The sequence below is a fragment of the Saccopteryx leptura genome, chromosome 2 (genome assembly GCF_036850995.1).
Source record: "Saccopteryx leptura isolate mSacLep1 chromosome 2, mSacLep1_pri_phased_curated, whole genome shotgun sequence".
Taxonomy (NCBI): domain Eukaryota; kingdom Metazoa; phylum Chordata; class Mammalia; order Chiroptera; family Emballonuridae; genus Saccopteryx; species Saccopteryx leptura.
In genome coordinates this window covers 92,211,698-92,228,303 of record NC_089504.1, presented here as the reverse complement: position 1 = coordinate 92,228,303, position 16,606 = coordinate 92,211,698, and positions in this window count along the sequence as shown.

The following is a 16,606-nucleotide window of genomic DNA, read 5'->3' as shown; positions in this document are numbered from 1 at the left end:
GGTTAGAGCATCCTCTGGAAGCATAGAGATTGATGGTTTGATCCCCAGTCAGAGTAAATACAGAAACAGATCAATGTTCTGTCTCTCTCTCTCTGTCTCTCTCCCTTCTGCTCTCTCTAAAGTAAAAAAAAAAAAATGTAAAAATAATTTTTTTAGAATGTTTAAATATTATGGCCTATACAATAAATATTTTAGTGTAAAATAAGTTTTCTATTATTAATTTTAATTGAGTAAAAGGTCTCTCAATCATACTCTTTAAATTATCTATTTTTATAATTATATATTCACCTGTACATCTGGTGTTTCCCTTAATAGCACCATGAAATTCATAAATATATGGTAAGTGATAGTAGTAATTTATATTCCTGGAAGTGATCATGTTTTGATAGCTTTTATTCATCACTAATTTCTTTACCCTCAGAAAAAAAGCAGTGCAAATATTTCTAATTTTTTCCCTTAATCAAATAAACTACCAACAGCTTTAACTCAATGTATTGCACAATTCAATGTTTCTAACTGCCTGATATAAATACCACTAACTATGGTCAAAATCACTCTAGAATCTACTCATTTTTCTTATAAGAAGGTCATATCTGGGCATAGCTTAAATCTAGAAAATAGAAAATATTAAAACTATTGCTTTAGAAGAATATAAAATTATATCCATTTTTACAATATACACATATAAACATGCACATAATAGATTACTAAGCATAAATTAGTATGAAACTATGGAGCAGAGAATGATTCTAGAATATAGATGGGTAAGGTTGTCTCTATACTTGGCATAAAACCTAGAAACCTTAAGATAAATGTTGACAGTCTTTATTTTAATACCAAAAATATGCACCACAAATTAAAAGAACATTTTATATCTTTTTGTTTTATGTAAAATAAAGCAATACCTAAGAAGAAAATTAAGTCTCTAACCTAATGTTTTCCAAAATAGAAACATAAATTACTAATAAACTTTTACAAATCTTATGAATTAATAAAACAATAGAAAATTGTAACAATGAAACATCACTAACAAGAGTAGAAAATTTAAAACATTAAGTTTACAAAGCACACTGATAAACAGATTCTAATGATAGAAATTTTAACTGAAGAAAAGTTTGAGACAATTTGTCAACATCTCACAGAATTTGAAATAATATTATATCATGACTTTTTTTTGAGAGAGAGAATGAGAGAGAGACATGAAGGGAGAAAGAGGGTGAGAAGCATCAACTCATAGTTTCTTTCATTTTAGTTGCGCATTGATTGCTTCTCTTATGTCCCTTGACCAGGTCTGTCCTAGTGTGTCCTTGTTCAAGCCAGTGATCTTGAACTTTTCACACCAGCAACCTTTGGGCTCAAGCTGGCAAGCTTTGGGATTATATGGACAATCTCCCTGCTTGGGCCAATAACCTTACCCTAGCATTCTGGATCGATACTTTATCCACTACACTACTATGATAATCTTAAAATCTTAATCTAAGGAGTAAGAAAATAATCAAGTGGTGTGCTGGAATTAGGTTACACCAGTTTACATGAGCCAGTTTTTAAATTTGCAAGAATTTTCTGAGCTGGTTCATATAAACCAAGTCATTTTTTAAAATTAAATTAAATTGTATTAAAAACAATGCTAGTTTGATTTCCACATCAAGACACATACAGGAGCAGCTCGATGTTCTTGTCTCTCTCTCCCTGTCTCTCTCTCTCCCCAAAAATTAAATACCCAAGATTCATGATTTCCTAATTACTGCATGACATTTTATACTACCATTTATGGTCTCAAAGTTGTTGACATCTAATTTCCTGTTTCTTTATAGTTAAAATACTCTATATCATGGTGTACTAGGGTTCCTCTCTTCTCAATTATACATGTATAATATCTGGTGGGGGTATTTATACGATGAAAATCATGTTCGTTTTGCATACATTTTTTTTTTTATTATTAAGTGAGGTGGGGAGGCAGGGACAGACTCCGAGTATGTGCTCCCACAGGGATCCACCTACCAAGCCCTGTACCAGACAATGCTCTGCCTGTCAGGGCATGCTAGGCAACCGAGCTACTTAAGCTCCTGAGGGGAGGCCATGGACCCATTGTCAGCGCGTGGTGAGGGCTCAACTTTGCTCAAGCCATTTGAGCCATGGCTTTGGGAGGGAAGGAGACGTTGAGTGATGGGGGGGGGGGGGTGTGGAGAAGCAGTTGGTTGCTTCTCCTGTGTGCCCTGACCAGGAATCAAACCAAGATTTCCACATGCCAGGTGATGCTCCAGCATTAAGTGAATCACCCATAGCCTTGCATACACAATTTTTGAAATAGATTTTAAAAATTAATAAAATAGTTACCAATGAACAGGGGATAAGAATAAGTGAGATTGGGGTAGAGAAGGCAATAAATCATTTCATTTTACACTCTTGGCCTTTTTTTTAAACTAGTAAATAAAAGTAAATTCAATTCATAATTCCAAGGTGGCAACAAAGTAGGCAGATGATGGATGTTCCACTTGTCTCCTCTCAGGACAAAACTGGAGTTATAACTAAATTGAAGAACAATCAGCCTGATAAACCAACCTAGCACTAAGTGAAGAGGAGTCTTATAATGCAGGTTGAGATCAAGGAGGTTCAAAATGGATTCAGGCAGACCATAGAAGAACCGTGGAGTCAAAAGGAATTGGGCCATTCCCGTTTACTAGATTCTTGAGACAGCAGATTAGCGAACAGGGAAAATCGCCCCAGGAAAGTACCTGTAGCCTTATACAAGCTACACGCATGTGCAGAAGTGGCTTTCTGCCACGTGCAAAGGGTAAAATTCAGTTAAAAAATAAGCAAAGGACCTGAAAAGACACTTCTCCAAAGAGGACATTCAGATGGTTAATAGGCATATGGGAAAATGCTCAACATTACTAATCATTAAAGAAATGCAAATTAAAACTGCAAGAGATATCCCCTCACGCCTGCCAGAATGGCTTTCATTAACAAATCAACAAACCTGGCAGGGTGTGGAATAAAAGGAACCCTCCTGCACTGCTGATGGGACTGTAAACTTGTGCAGCCACTTGTAGAAAACAGTATGGCATTTCCTCAAAATTTAAAAATGGAACTGACTTATGACACAGCTATCTCAAGTCTAGGAATATATTCTAAGAATGCCAAAACACTAATTCAAGAGAAGATGTTCACTGCCCCCATGTTCATTGCAGCATTGGTTGTGACAGCCAAGATCTGGAAACAACCCAAATGTCCATCAGTGAAGAAGTGGATAAAAAAGCCGTGGTACATATACACAATGAAATACCAAGTGGCCATAAAAAAGAAAGAAATCTTCCTTTTTGCTACACAGTGAATGGATCTGGAAATTATTATGCTAAGTGAAATAAGCCAGGCAGAGAAAGACAAATACTATAGGGTCTCACTTATTTGTGGACTCTATTGAATACAATAAACTGAGGAACAAAATAGAAAGAGAGACAGGGTCACAGGGAACAACAGATGGAGAGCTGTCAGAGGGAAAGAGAAAGAGGAGACAGGATTAAAAATGATAAACGTATTAAGCAAATTATCTATGTATAATATATAATTATAGTCAACAGGGTAGTGAGAGGGAAACGAGGGGTGGGGCAGAGAGAGAAGGAGCAAAGGGGTTGAAATGAGAATGGAACAGGACTTTGCATGGGACATGGGGAGGCATGATGCAGTGTGTAGAGGGTATTATATTGAGTGGGACATTTGAAACCATGTCAGCAGAGTAAATTAAAAATAAAACTTTTAATTAAAAAATAAACTCATAAAGGCAAAACTTCTAGAAACTAAAATTATAGACACAAAAAAAATTACCATGAGAACTGTATACATATAGGTATAATAAACAAGACCTCCAACATTCCAAATACTTTGTCTAAGTAAAATTTTATTTTAGTTTTGGGAGAAACATTTCATATCTTTGTCTAATAACATTTATAGAAAGAGTGGTAATAGAGTTTATGGTAATTAATTTGTTTTTAAAAACTTTGCCCACTAAAGTGGTTTCTTTGACATGTTTTACGTTGGAAAAGTACAGAACTGACCTCTGAACTGCAGAAGTAGACCAAGGTATTATTACTCTCATGTTTTAATCATCACATAAATTTGACCTTATATTATTTTGGTTCTTTATATTAAATAGGTTTTTAACCCATCATAAAGTCTAGTTGCACATTGAAATTCATGACACAAACCTACTTACAGTGATATTTATTATAATAAAATCACATATTTATTAGAAAACCAAATGTAAAATCATGTATATCCTCAACTGAAATTAAACAACTCTGTAGGGAACAGCTTGATGTTTTATACTTGTATCTTTTCTTTCCCATTGCATTAGTTGCAAACTAATATTCAAATTTTAATATAAGTAAAAACGTCAAAAGGATCATGAAACAATTTAGTAGAATTTTTATGGATGCTTAGCACTGAAAATAGGAAATAAAATAGTGATTCAAACACAATATATTTTCAAATCCCACTAATATTTATTCATTCGTTATATTCTTTATTCAGCAGAGAGAATTTTGAGTAAAATAAGTTTCATGTTGATATCTTCTTTTTTACTTCCAAGAGCTTAGAACATACTCAACCTTTTGGGGGGTTGTTCAAAAGTCAGAGACTTCAGTAGCCTTCAGGGGTGTAATTGGAATTAGTTTTGAATTTTTTAAACTTCATTGGCTGTAGAAGCTTGTTTTTGAGCTCCCGGGTGTAACTCATCTTTTTCTTGAGCTAGACTTCTAATACATCAGATCAAAGTTTATTCCCGATCATGATGTTTGACCAAAGTCAAAACATTATAGAGTTGACTAAAGGAGAAATAAATATTTATGCGTATTTCTATTTCACTCATTATTTTATATATTCCTTTTGATTTATGGTTATATCGGAGTCTTTGGGGGTGCATTTATATTTATCTCAAGATCCACAGAGTTGAGATTTCTTTTGATTTAAGTTAGTTGGATTTTCTTTTTTTCTGATGAGGTTTTGGTTTTTGAAAGGGCAGATCAGGTTTACCTTGAATTCCACAGAAATTGTATTTAAACATTTATCTGAGCTTGAGAACTTAGAGTGCATATCTAACTTACAACAAGTCAATATAATATGAATACAGTAACTAATATATTTCCTCAGATATTCCACAGATTTGGGGCTAACAAGAAATCTTATGAAATTGAAAAATAAAGCTTGCAGCACCTTGTGGTGTCACCCAGTAATCTTTCAAATATACTTAAAAATAGATTACCTCACAGCTGAGGGTCAGGAAATTGACTCATTCATTTAACAAACTTTCTTTATATGAATACTGCATTATTATAGCACTTCTGAATATAAGAGTTCACAATGAAGCTATTCTAATTTGTAACTTTTTTACCTTGTTTACCTTTTTTTTTCCCCCAGAAAAGATAACTCTTATGGGAGCTGATTTTACGGTCTTCTCAAAGAGTGTATGTTTTTGCTCTCAGAACCTTCAAGTCCTGGAATTTGGAGGTGTCTACTTTGTTTCATATTATGGCTTCTAAACCTACTTTTAGCCTTCCTGTATTTTCTTTTTCAAATATTTTAACCCTTTGCATACTATCTTCCTCTCTACTTCTCTGCCTAGTATCATTGCTGGAGACTCTCTTAGCCACATACATTACCCATATTTTTATCAGTTGTCCTTGACTTCTTCATCACCAATAATCACTTTTCCTTCCCATTCAATCACCCACTTTTATAACTTTAACCCAGTCCTCACAATTAATAACACCACATTTGAATCCTTGATTTTTAAATATCTCATTTCCTTATTATTATCTCCTGTTTCATTCTGTTGTAAATGGATGTTAAAATCTCTCTACAGTGAAGTCTCTCAGTCCCTCTGCCTGTTTGAGTCTAACTCTTATCTGTGCCCTGGATTCCAGCCCTTCTATTCATACTTTGTGCCAGTGGTTCTCAAACTTTTTGAAGTTGGGGCACATTTAAAAATCCTACCAATAATTATAGGTACACTATATACAAATTTCTGAGAAATATGTTAGTATAATTAACTCAAATATTAAAGAAAAAAACATAAAGTCCAAGCATGCTTTTATGGTAATTAAATGAAATAAATACTACAAAATTAAATTTATTCTGACATTAAAAAACATTTTTATGTAACATTTTTGAGTTATGCTTTTTTTAGAATTTGTAAAAAAGAGGGGTTAAAAAATAAAAATATGACAAAAGTTATCTTTATATATATATCGATACATTCTTAGTAAGATTTAGTAAATTCGGCAGGTCCCAGCATGAATGTGTTAAGTTTTTTCATTCTTGTGTTTATGAGAAACAAGAGCCTGATGTGTCCTAGTGATTTCTTCAATGTTTGGGCATATATTTAAAAAGCAAACTCTCATTTCCTCATCAATACATTGAGAAGAATTTCTCTCTTTTTACTCTTAATTGTGTTGAGTGCAAAAAACTCCCATCATACATGTCTTAACTTTACATCAAACAAAGGATAGAAGAAACTTGCCTCCAGGCTTTCCAGGGAACATGGGGATAGTGTAAACAATCCAGCACCACAAGATAACAACCTAATCAAGCAAGTGAGGTGGGGGCTTGGGCAGACTGTCAGCTTATAGCCAATTCCTCATACCGCTGTCCCCCAAAAATCTAAACTCCAAAAACCCTGTTGGTTTTTTGGTTCCTAACAGGCACATATTTCTCTGGAATACCATAGGGCACACCTGGAAATCTAGGGTGCAGCAGTGCACCCTGGCGCACACTTTGGGAACCACAGCTTTGTGCAGTTATCTTTTTTTCATCTGTATTAAAAATTCTTTCTCTCTTTTAATTAATTACCATCAAAATAGAAATGCATTACTTCTCCCCTCATAAAGTTGAAATTTTCTAACCTTCAAATTCCTCTCTAACTTTTTCTCAATTCTCTCAACCTTTACAAAATAGTTCCCCAAAAGCGGTATCTATACTAAGCATGTTTACTTCCTGCAAAATAATTCATTTTCTAACTCAATGAAAAAATTATAAAATTGACTACTGAAACCATTTCCATAAATATCATCAAAGACAACTTTTGACAACTACAAAAGTCAAATCTTATTTACTTACTTTTGTCACATTGGCTTTTTATCAGTACCTGCCTCTTAACCCTTTTAGCCTTTGGGATCCCACACTCTTTCTATTTTGCTTTTACTTCAGGACTACTCCTGATTCTCTTTTTTTCAACTTTCTTGTGCAAAACATTTGAGACATTTTTAGGAATATTCTTCTGCCCTCTTCTTTTTTCTAGCTACATCATTTGTCATATGATTTCATTAAGGTATGGGGTTATAAATACCACAGGCACACATCTAAATTTTAGATTTGGAGTTGTTACTTCTCAACTCAGCTCTAGGTCCATGTATTTCACTTCCTCTTAAAGAGCTGCACTTGAATGTCTCATAGAATTATCCTTTGTTATTTTCTTTCTTCACTGCCTCACGTCTAATTCATCACTAAGTCATGCTTTCTCTACACAAATTTCTTTTCTCAAATATGACTGCTATAAACCTACCTCAAATCAATTTTCTCTAATACTATCATATCTTCCGTTTAATTTTCCATCTGTCACTCCTACACCCATTGTGTCTTTTACCCATATTATAGTTAGAGAGATATTTGCAGAGAAAATCTGATAACCTGCTTAAATTAGGAACATCCATGATCCAAAAGTTGACGAACTTGTCAACCTCATCTGCTAATTATCCTCTTTGTGCTCACTTTTCTCTATCCACATTGACCTTCTTGTTATTCTTAACCCTGCCAGCTAGTTCTTGTCTTTCTGTCTTTGCTGTTGTAGTTTCTACTGCCACAATTGTTTTCATAGGTCGCTTACCTCCTGTTAGTTTCATATGCTTCAGGTCTCTTTTTGAATGTTACCTCTTTAAGTAGGTCTTTTTTAATCACCTCTGTAAAACCTTGTTACTCTTCACTATTTCATTTGCTTTCATTTTTACTTCATAGATTTTTATCCCCAGTGGAAATTATATTAACTATTCATTTAACTTATTTCTAAATTATCTTTCTGCTTCCCCGCCAGGTGCAATTTAAAGTCCATGATAGTTGGTCTTGGTTTTGTTCATGCCTTTATTTCCAGAGTTCAGAACAGACTTTCACACATAGTGAATACTTGATAAATATTTATTGAATCAATTAATCCTTACTACACATTTGCCCACTTATCTGATTCAAGGTGAAATGCATAAGTATTTAGGCAGAAGCCTTTGAAAACTGAAAGTATATACTTTCAACTTGTCTTGGTTATGTATGTTTCTGTATGCATAGAAGATTTTATTAATTCTTTTATTCATGAGACATTTCTAGAAAACATACATTTTTGTAATTCCGCAAGAAGACAACAAATGTAAGAAAGTATTATTGATAGGTATCAGTCCTTAATAGCTGTTAGTTCACAGATGGAATAATAATATTTAAATATAGAATCTGTCTTAGAAAGAACTCCATCAGTTTAATCAAAAAAGGCATTCTAGCTTGACCAGGCAGTGGCACAGTGGATAGAGCCTCAAACTGGGATGTTGAGGACCCAGGTTCAAAACCATGAAGTCACTGGCTTGTTCATGGACTCACCAGTTTCAGCATGGGGTTGCCGATTTAAGCGTGGGATCATAGGCATGACCCCATGGTCCCTGGCTTGAACTCAAGATTGCTGCCTTGAGCAAGGGGTCACTGGCTCAGCTGGAACCCCCAGGTCAAAGCATGTATGAGAAAGATACAATGAACAACTAAAGTGCCACAACAAATCTATCTCTGTTCCTGTCTGTTTTTTTCTCCCTTAAAAAAAAGGACATTTATCCATATGTTTTAATATGTTGAAAATTTCCAATTATAGTATGTGATACTGCTTGAATCTCTCACTATTTTTTACATTTATTTTAGAATTGAGACTCATGTAGGTACTTGTATCCAATATATCATTTATTAATTGATTAAATCCTAACTATTTGCCCAATCTTGATTCATTTATTTAAAATGCTAATACATTTATTCTAGCAAGGCAATATATCTCCAAGATAATTCTGCTGGTGTAAGAAAGTACTTCTAATCTTATAAAGCATATACAGAGACCCTATGTCTAGACACTTTGTGTGTCTGTCTATACCAATAAAATTATCTTAGTGATTGCAAGCATCTCAAATAATACCCTGCTACTTCCCATGGGTGTTTAAAATTTAACTTGTTACTTTGTGAAATTATTACCACCTCCTGGATTTCCCAAGGTTCTAATAGTAAGTGGAATAGCTGCCCTTGGCAAGAAAGAAATTAAATTCTATTTGGGGAAAGTCAAAGGTTGACCTCCATTAAAATGTGTGTGTCAATGTTAGTCCTCTATGTATTCAGAATTATTCTTCATCTATAAATCAGCCTCCTGAGGAAATATTAAAGCACCAAAGTAGTTTAAAAATTTGTTTCATTATTTCAAAGACAAAGTTATTTTCTCATTAAAGAATTCTAGGTAGTTTAGGTCAATAAATGATTTGAATAAGTTCTATGTAATAAAAATTGGGTTAAATGCTATGGAACAAAGACAACAAGAAATATCTCCTGCTTCTAAGAACTTAACATCTAGCAAATAATGGAAGTGTCAGACATGTAAACATGTAGATTTAGTTCAATGTGATAATTTATATAATTAATAAGAAAATATATTATATTATATAATACTTTTTACTAGTCAAATGAAGGTAGCAGGGACTTAAAATATTTTATTATCTCATGAAGCTGTCTAGGAACAGACATAAAAAACCTTCTGATCAAGGTTTTTTTTTTTTTTGATCAAGGTTTTCTAGATCAGAAACTATTCAAAAAAGTTTGATACATGAGCCTCAATAATGGATCTTTTCCAATTCTTTTCTAACAGATTATTTTCAAATAATTATTTTTTGCACATATTTATAGAAAATATTTTTTTGTGTGTTTTTGTGTAGATTGTAGAAACAGGTATTGAAGCAACTGGAAAAACTTATTGCGGTTTCTTTCCAAGGTATGATGGGTGGTAGAATGCAAGTTCTTATCTTCATCTACCAACTGTTGGCAGGTAATGTCTATCACACTCAGGGCTGCACAGTTCCCAAATTCCTGTAGCCTTAGTGTGTAGGGTGTGTAGGTGTGAAGAGACTTGTGATGGAAGGAAAATTGTGATACTATTACAATATATTTTGTGAGTAATCAAACACAATAAAAAATATGACATGTACCAATAGTTTTGTTTCTTCTCTATTTCTCAGTTATAAATATGTCCCAGTTAAATACAATTTTAAATCTTTACCTCATAGGGTTATAATAAGGATAAAATAAGATAACATATGGTAGGACCTAACTCATTCATGGTGTATGTTATTAGAATGTACTTTTCCCCTTTGTTGTATCACACATTTTAGGTGCAAGCACATGGACATTATTTAGTAAAAATTAATAATGTAAAATATTTTGCATAACAGAATCTGCAATATTGAACAAATAATAATGTGGGCATAGTCAGAAAAAATTACTTCATTTTTCTTTTAAAATAGGATTTAATTTAACTTGCAGAGGAAATATAAGTTTTATATTACCAAGGTACAACCATGACAAGAACAGCATCAAAAACCCTGTTTTCATGACAGATCTAATCAGTAAACTTGAGAACACTGAGTGCTAGAGTAATACATCAGTTTTATCCAAAATGCAACCATTTCAGTACCAACTTACAAAATTGCCATATTAGCATACCACTATAATTGTTATTTATTTATATTTTGTAAGTCAATATGCATTTTAATATAAATAAATTGATCTATAAAGGAAATTTTATTCAGTGTCATAATAAGTAATAAGCATATTTTGCAATTTGCAACTTTTGTCTGTCAATTATGTATAATCTCTTTCTAACTTAAGGGAATGCCTCTCAGCATGAATCTTGGTGGTAGACCCAAAATACCTTAGGATCATAGATATTGGTAGTGCTTTCTCAGCCATCAAACATGTTACTGATTGAGGCACCTAAATTGCATTTCTAGTCTGTAACTAGTTCTCTGCAGAAAAATATTCTGTTTGAGACAGTGGCAAAAATGACAGACAGCTCCCAGGAGTTACAACATTGGCAGAGTTGCAGATAGAAGGAACTGGAGTCTGAGTTGGAAGTGGCAGCCTCCTGACAGGGTGCAGTGGTGTACCCTGTGATCGGTGCTTTAGCTGCTAAAGCAGCAGAAACAGGATCCTGGTGATACTTGTTCGCTGGCATGGCTTTGTTGAGAATTCTGGTTGACTAGCCTTTCTATATTCACATCTTTTCCCTGAAATGATTTCCTCAAAATTCTAATAATTTGTTAATTTTTTCCAATCAATTTTGGTAATATATTTTCCTACATTAATCAACCAAATTTTATTTTTGTTGCATACAACTAAGAGTCTTAAATGACAGATGGGTAATAAAAAGTAACAATGAGCCTGACCAGGCAGTGGCACAGTGGATAGAGCATCGAACTGGGATGCAGAGAACCCAGGTTTGAGACCCCAAGGTTGCCAGCTTGAGTGTGGGCTCATCTGGTTTGAGCAAAGCTCACCAGTTTGGACCCAAGGTTGCTGGCTCAAGCAAGGGGTTACTCAGTCTGCTGAAGGCCCACAGTCAAGGCATATATGCGAAAGCAATCAATGAAAAACTAAGGTGTCCAAATGAAAAACTAATGATTGATGCTTCTCATCTCTCTCAGTTTCTGTCTGTTTCTATTTATCCCTTTCTCTGATTCTCTCTCTGTCTCTGTAAAATAAATAAATAAATAAATAAATAAATAAATAAATAAATAAAAAAAATAAAAAATTTTAAAAAGTAACAATGATAAACAGAATAAAAATAATCATTATATATTCAACTATATGCCATCTGAAACCATTGCCAGTACTCTGGTGGTACACATATAATTCTTTGGTAAAACTTATTCTTGATATGTTAAAAAATACATTAGAAAATTAAAGCTACTTTTATTAGAAATCCTGGTAGAAAGAGGTTGGAGAGAGAAAATAGTAATCTGATAACTAAGAGCATAAATCTAAGAACAGTTAAGATTTAATGAAAAATTAATCTAAAGATCAATTTTGTTTTGGATAAGATAAAATCAATCTTATAGGTTCTAAGTTTAAATATATATATATATATATATATATATATATATATATATATATATGATAGTCAAATGGATTTTGGGAATGGAAGTTCTGCATATTTGGCTGTAATCATCTCTTAAGGGAGATAAGGATGTTAGAAAAGAGTGTAGGACCAAGTTGGGACAAAATATACCATATTTCCCCATGTATAAGGTGCATCTTAATTTGTTTGCCTGAAATTTGAAAAAAAAATGTATTACATAAAGTTTCTGAACTCAAGTTTTATTCATCATAAAATTTATACAACTCCTCATCACTGTCAAAACTCCCATCCATTAGTTTGTCCTCATCTATGTCTGATGATGAATCACTGTCTTCATATATTGCCTTATTCTCAGTTTCATTTATGGCATTTGAAATGCCACAGCCACTGTATAAAACACACCCTGTTTTTAGACTCCAAATTTTTCAAAAAATGGTGTGTCTTATACATGGGAAATATGGTATTTACATGAGGTATGCTACATGAAAAATCAGGATAGACTAGCAGGCCCTTTTCTTCATTCACCTTAAACATTTTATTTATTATCTCTCTCTTATATCCCTTCTTATTGTTTTCAATTTCTCTGTTTATAAGTGGCATAGACATAATAGTGATATATAGTTTGTATTTTTGTTTATGATAAAAATATGGACTATTTTTTTCTTAAATCAGGAGAAAGGTCAGCAGAAGAGTTTATATGAAAAACAAAAGACACATTATGGTAGATATACATAATTTTACCTATATATAGTTTACAAACTACATCATTTTTCTATTTTTTCTTATTTGACTCTCTTATTTCTCCTAAATATTAGTTTGAATAATATAAAATTGTTTTTAGGAGGACAAAATTATTTCAGGTTGAGTATTGACACTTCCACTGACAGTGACTCAACTTAAAACCATATGCCAAGGAACAATATACTAATTGTGAATATTGGAAAACCTACTAGAAATAAATTCTAATCTCAACTGTTGAAATAAATTTTGAACCAGTGGTTTCAGATAAAAGTATTCTTGAAAGAGTATCTACCCATGGGAAACTTGAGGGTCATTTCAGTGGAGAACTAAAAAAAATATTATTGCAATATTAGAATGAGTGAAAATCTTCCACCTCTTCTGGAATTATAACTAAGGCCCAAAGGGAGAAATATATTCTCATATTTTTAAGAAATAAACCAATCAAATTCTAAGATTTTACAAATAGTATTTACTATGCTATGTCTGGCTCAACTACCCTACAATTCTCCTTTTTATATACATTGAAGACAAAGGTGGATTAACAGATGATTAAGTGATCATCTCTGTAGTAAAAAATTCTCCAAGAAAACAAGAAATGATTTCCTTTTCCAATAGCTAAGTGAGAGGAAGTACTCACAAAATTTGAGAGACTGTCTAAAAGAGGAGTGGATTTACATTTCTTTCCTGAACTGGGCATCTAATTAGGCTTTATATGTGGTCATATTTTTTGTATGCTACCTGAACATATACAGAAAAATTTAAGAGGTGGAATGAAGGGAGGATTAGCAGTGCAATAGCAACAAGTTTCATGCTTTGGCTTTCAAGAATTAGTGAAATATCGTATACTGAGTATTCTCTAAGAAAGATAACTAGGCTTTAGGCTTTAGCAATTTATTCATTTTGTAGAGACCTCAACAATAAATGTTGTGCAATGGTTATTGGCTATAACTTATGAAGTGTGGTAAAGAAATTAGTCTTTGATTATTTTCTTTGTGACAGAAACAGAGAGGGGGCAGATAGGGAGAGAGAGAGACAGGAAGGGAGAGAGATGAGAAGCATCAATTTTTTGTTGCGGCACCTTAGTTGTTCATTGATTGGTTTCTCATATGTGCCTTGACCAGGGGGCTACCATGGACGTAGTGACCCCTTGCTCAAGCCAGCAACCTTGGGCTTAAGCTTGTGACCTTGGGCTTCAAGCCAGTGACTATGGGGTCATGTCTATGATCCCACGCTCATGCCAACGACCCCTCACTCAAGCTGGTGAGCCCATCTCAACCTGGATGAGCCCACGCTCAAGTTGCAACCTTGGGGTTTTGAATCTGGGTCCTCTGAGTTCTTGTTTGACCCTTTATTCACTGCATCATTGCCTGGTCAGGCAGAGATTGGCCTTAAATCATATTTCTTGCAGCAGAGAAATTTGCAATGAGGGTTTTAAGGTGATTCAGAGAAAAAAAATACACACACACACACACACACAAAAGAAAATCAGTGCTTGAACACAGCAGTATGGCTTCCTGACTATGGCTTCCATGGGTAGGAACAGTGTGTTAGAAAAGTAAAAGTCAAAATAGAAAAGACAAACAGAAAACAAACTTATTGCTACTTCACCCAGTTTATTCTGCTTCATATAATAGTGGAAACTTTCTAATGCCCAAAGGATATATGTGGGATAACTTATATAAAGAGAAAGATGTGTTTCGGTACCGACTACCAAACCTTCAACCCACATGTTAAGCCCATACTGAGGGAAAAGGTAACTTTCATTTTGTCCTGAGATGGAAAGATTAAAAATTTACTAAGCTTTAATAACACTGGGGAACAATTTTTTTTTTCATTTTCTGTTGCATGAGGTTTTAGAACTATTTCTATATACTTCTGCATTGCTGATTCCAAATCTGAAATAAGTTTTTTGGTGCATGCTCTAGTTTTTATACAATTTTAATTTATTTTTGTTACAGTTAATGGCATGCATTGGTTTTTAAATTGTAGTTAAAAGGCAACATTCTTGGATTGAACTTAACCACAAGGCAATTAATGTTTAACAAATACCACTTTTCCATAATTGTAGTTGTTTTTAAATGTAAAAAAAATATTATCTGATAAAAACACCCTCTTATTTTGTTTTAAGATTGAATCATGGCTTCTTCGAGTAGGCGTAAATGTAAGAATAGTCCTGACACCTTCTGTTATATATGTGGCTGTTACACACTTCAATGTCAAAGGCAAAATATTTCATTATTTGTGACACATGCATATATTGCCTATTTTCAAGTTCCCCTTGGCGATAAAGACAAGAATTGGGCTTCTCATATTGTGTGTCATAATTGGGAGGAAATGCTTCATGACTGGACAAAAGGAAAATGCAAAGGAATGCCTTTTGGTATTTCCATGTTTTTGCGTGAACCTAAGGACCACAGCAGTGACTGTTATTTCTGTCTGATCCATACAAAGGGCATCAGCAAGAAAAAACGGCATATGATTGCATATCCTAATATTCCTTCAGCAATGCAACCTATCCCACATTCTGAGACACTCCTGGTTCCAGTTTTCAATGATTTTATTTCTTCTAAGAATGAAGAAAGTGAACATGGTAATCAAGTGTATTTTGATAAGATACATAAGAAAATGTTTGTTAGAATCTGAAGGTTCTTCTTCTGATGCCAAGCAGTCATTAACCCCTCAGCAGGTTAGCCAATTTGAATTAAATGACTTAGTAAGAATGACATAAAAATTGTCCTTGACTTTCTGAAGTATGAGGAGCATAACTGGATCATTTGTGTGGATCTTAAAATGGCAAATTTCCTGCTAGGACAACAGAGAGATTTCACGAAGTATCCTTGCTTTCTGTGTTTGTGGGACAGCCGAGCTCTGGAGAAACACTGGACACAGAGGAGTGGCTGAAATATAAAGCTCTGGAAGTAGAGATGCAAAATATTGTGAATGAATCTGTAGTTAATCGAGACAGAATCATTTTTTCCCACTTCACATCAAACTTGGCTTCATGAAGCAGTTTGTTCAGGCTTTAAATAGAGAAAGTGAATGCTTTCAACATATTATTTCTGCTTTTTATGCCTTGTCTTTCGAGAAGATAAAAGCAGGTGTATTCAATGGACCTCAAATTCGAATCCTCATACGTGATGAAGAATTTCACGTATTCAGGAAGATGAATAAGGAGGAAAAAGCAGCATGGCAGTCTTTTGTGGCAGTTACAAAGAACTTCCTTGGCAACAAAAAAGCAGAAAACTATGAGCTTCTGGTTCAAAGGATGCTGTTGGCTTTCTGCGACATTGGATGCATGATGAGCATTAAGATTTACTTCCTGAACAGTCACCTTAATAATTTTCCCGAAAATCTTGGAGCTGTTAGTGATGATCAGACTACCGCTGGAGCATCAAACGAGATTGTCCTCAACAAGTACACAAACGCAAGAGCTACAAATGTACAAACGCAAATTTTTGCCTGAATAGAATTTTTTTTTTTCATTTTTTTTTTCTGAAGCTGGAAACAGGGAGAGACAGTCAGACAGACTCCCGCATGCGCCCGACCGGGATCCACACGGCACGCCCACCATGGGGCGACGCTCTGCCCACCAGGGGGCGATGCTCTGCCCATCCTGGGGGTCGCCATATTGCGACCAGAGCCACTCTAGCGCCTGAGGCGGAGGCCACAGAGCCATCC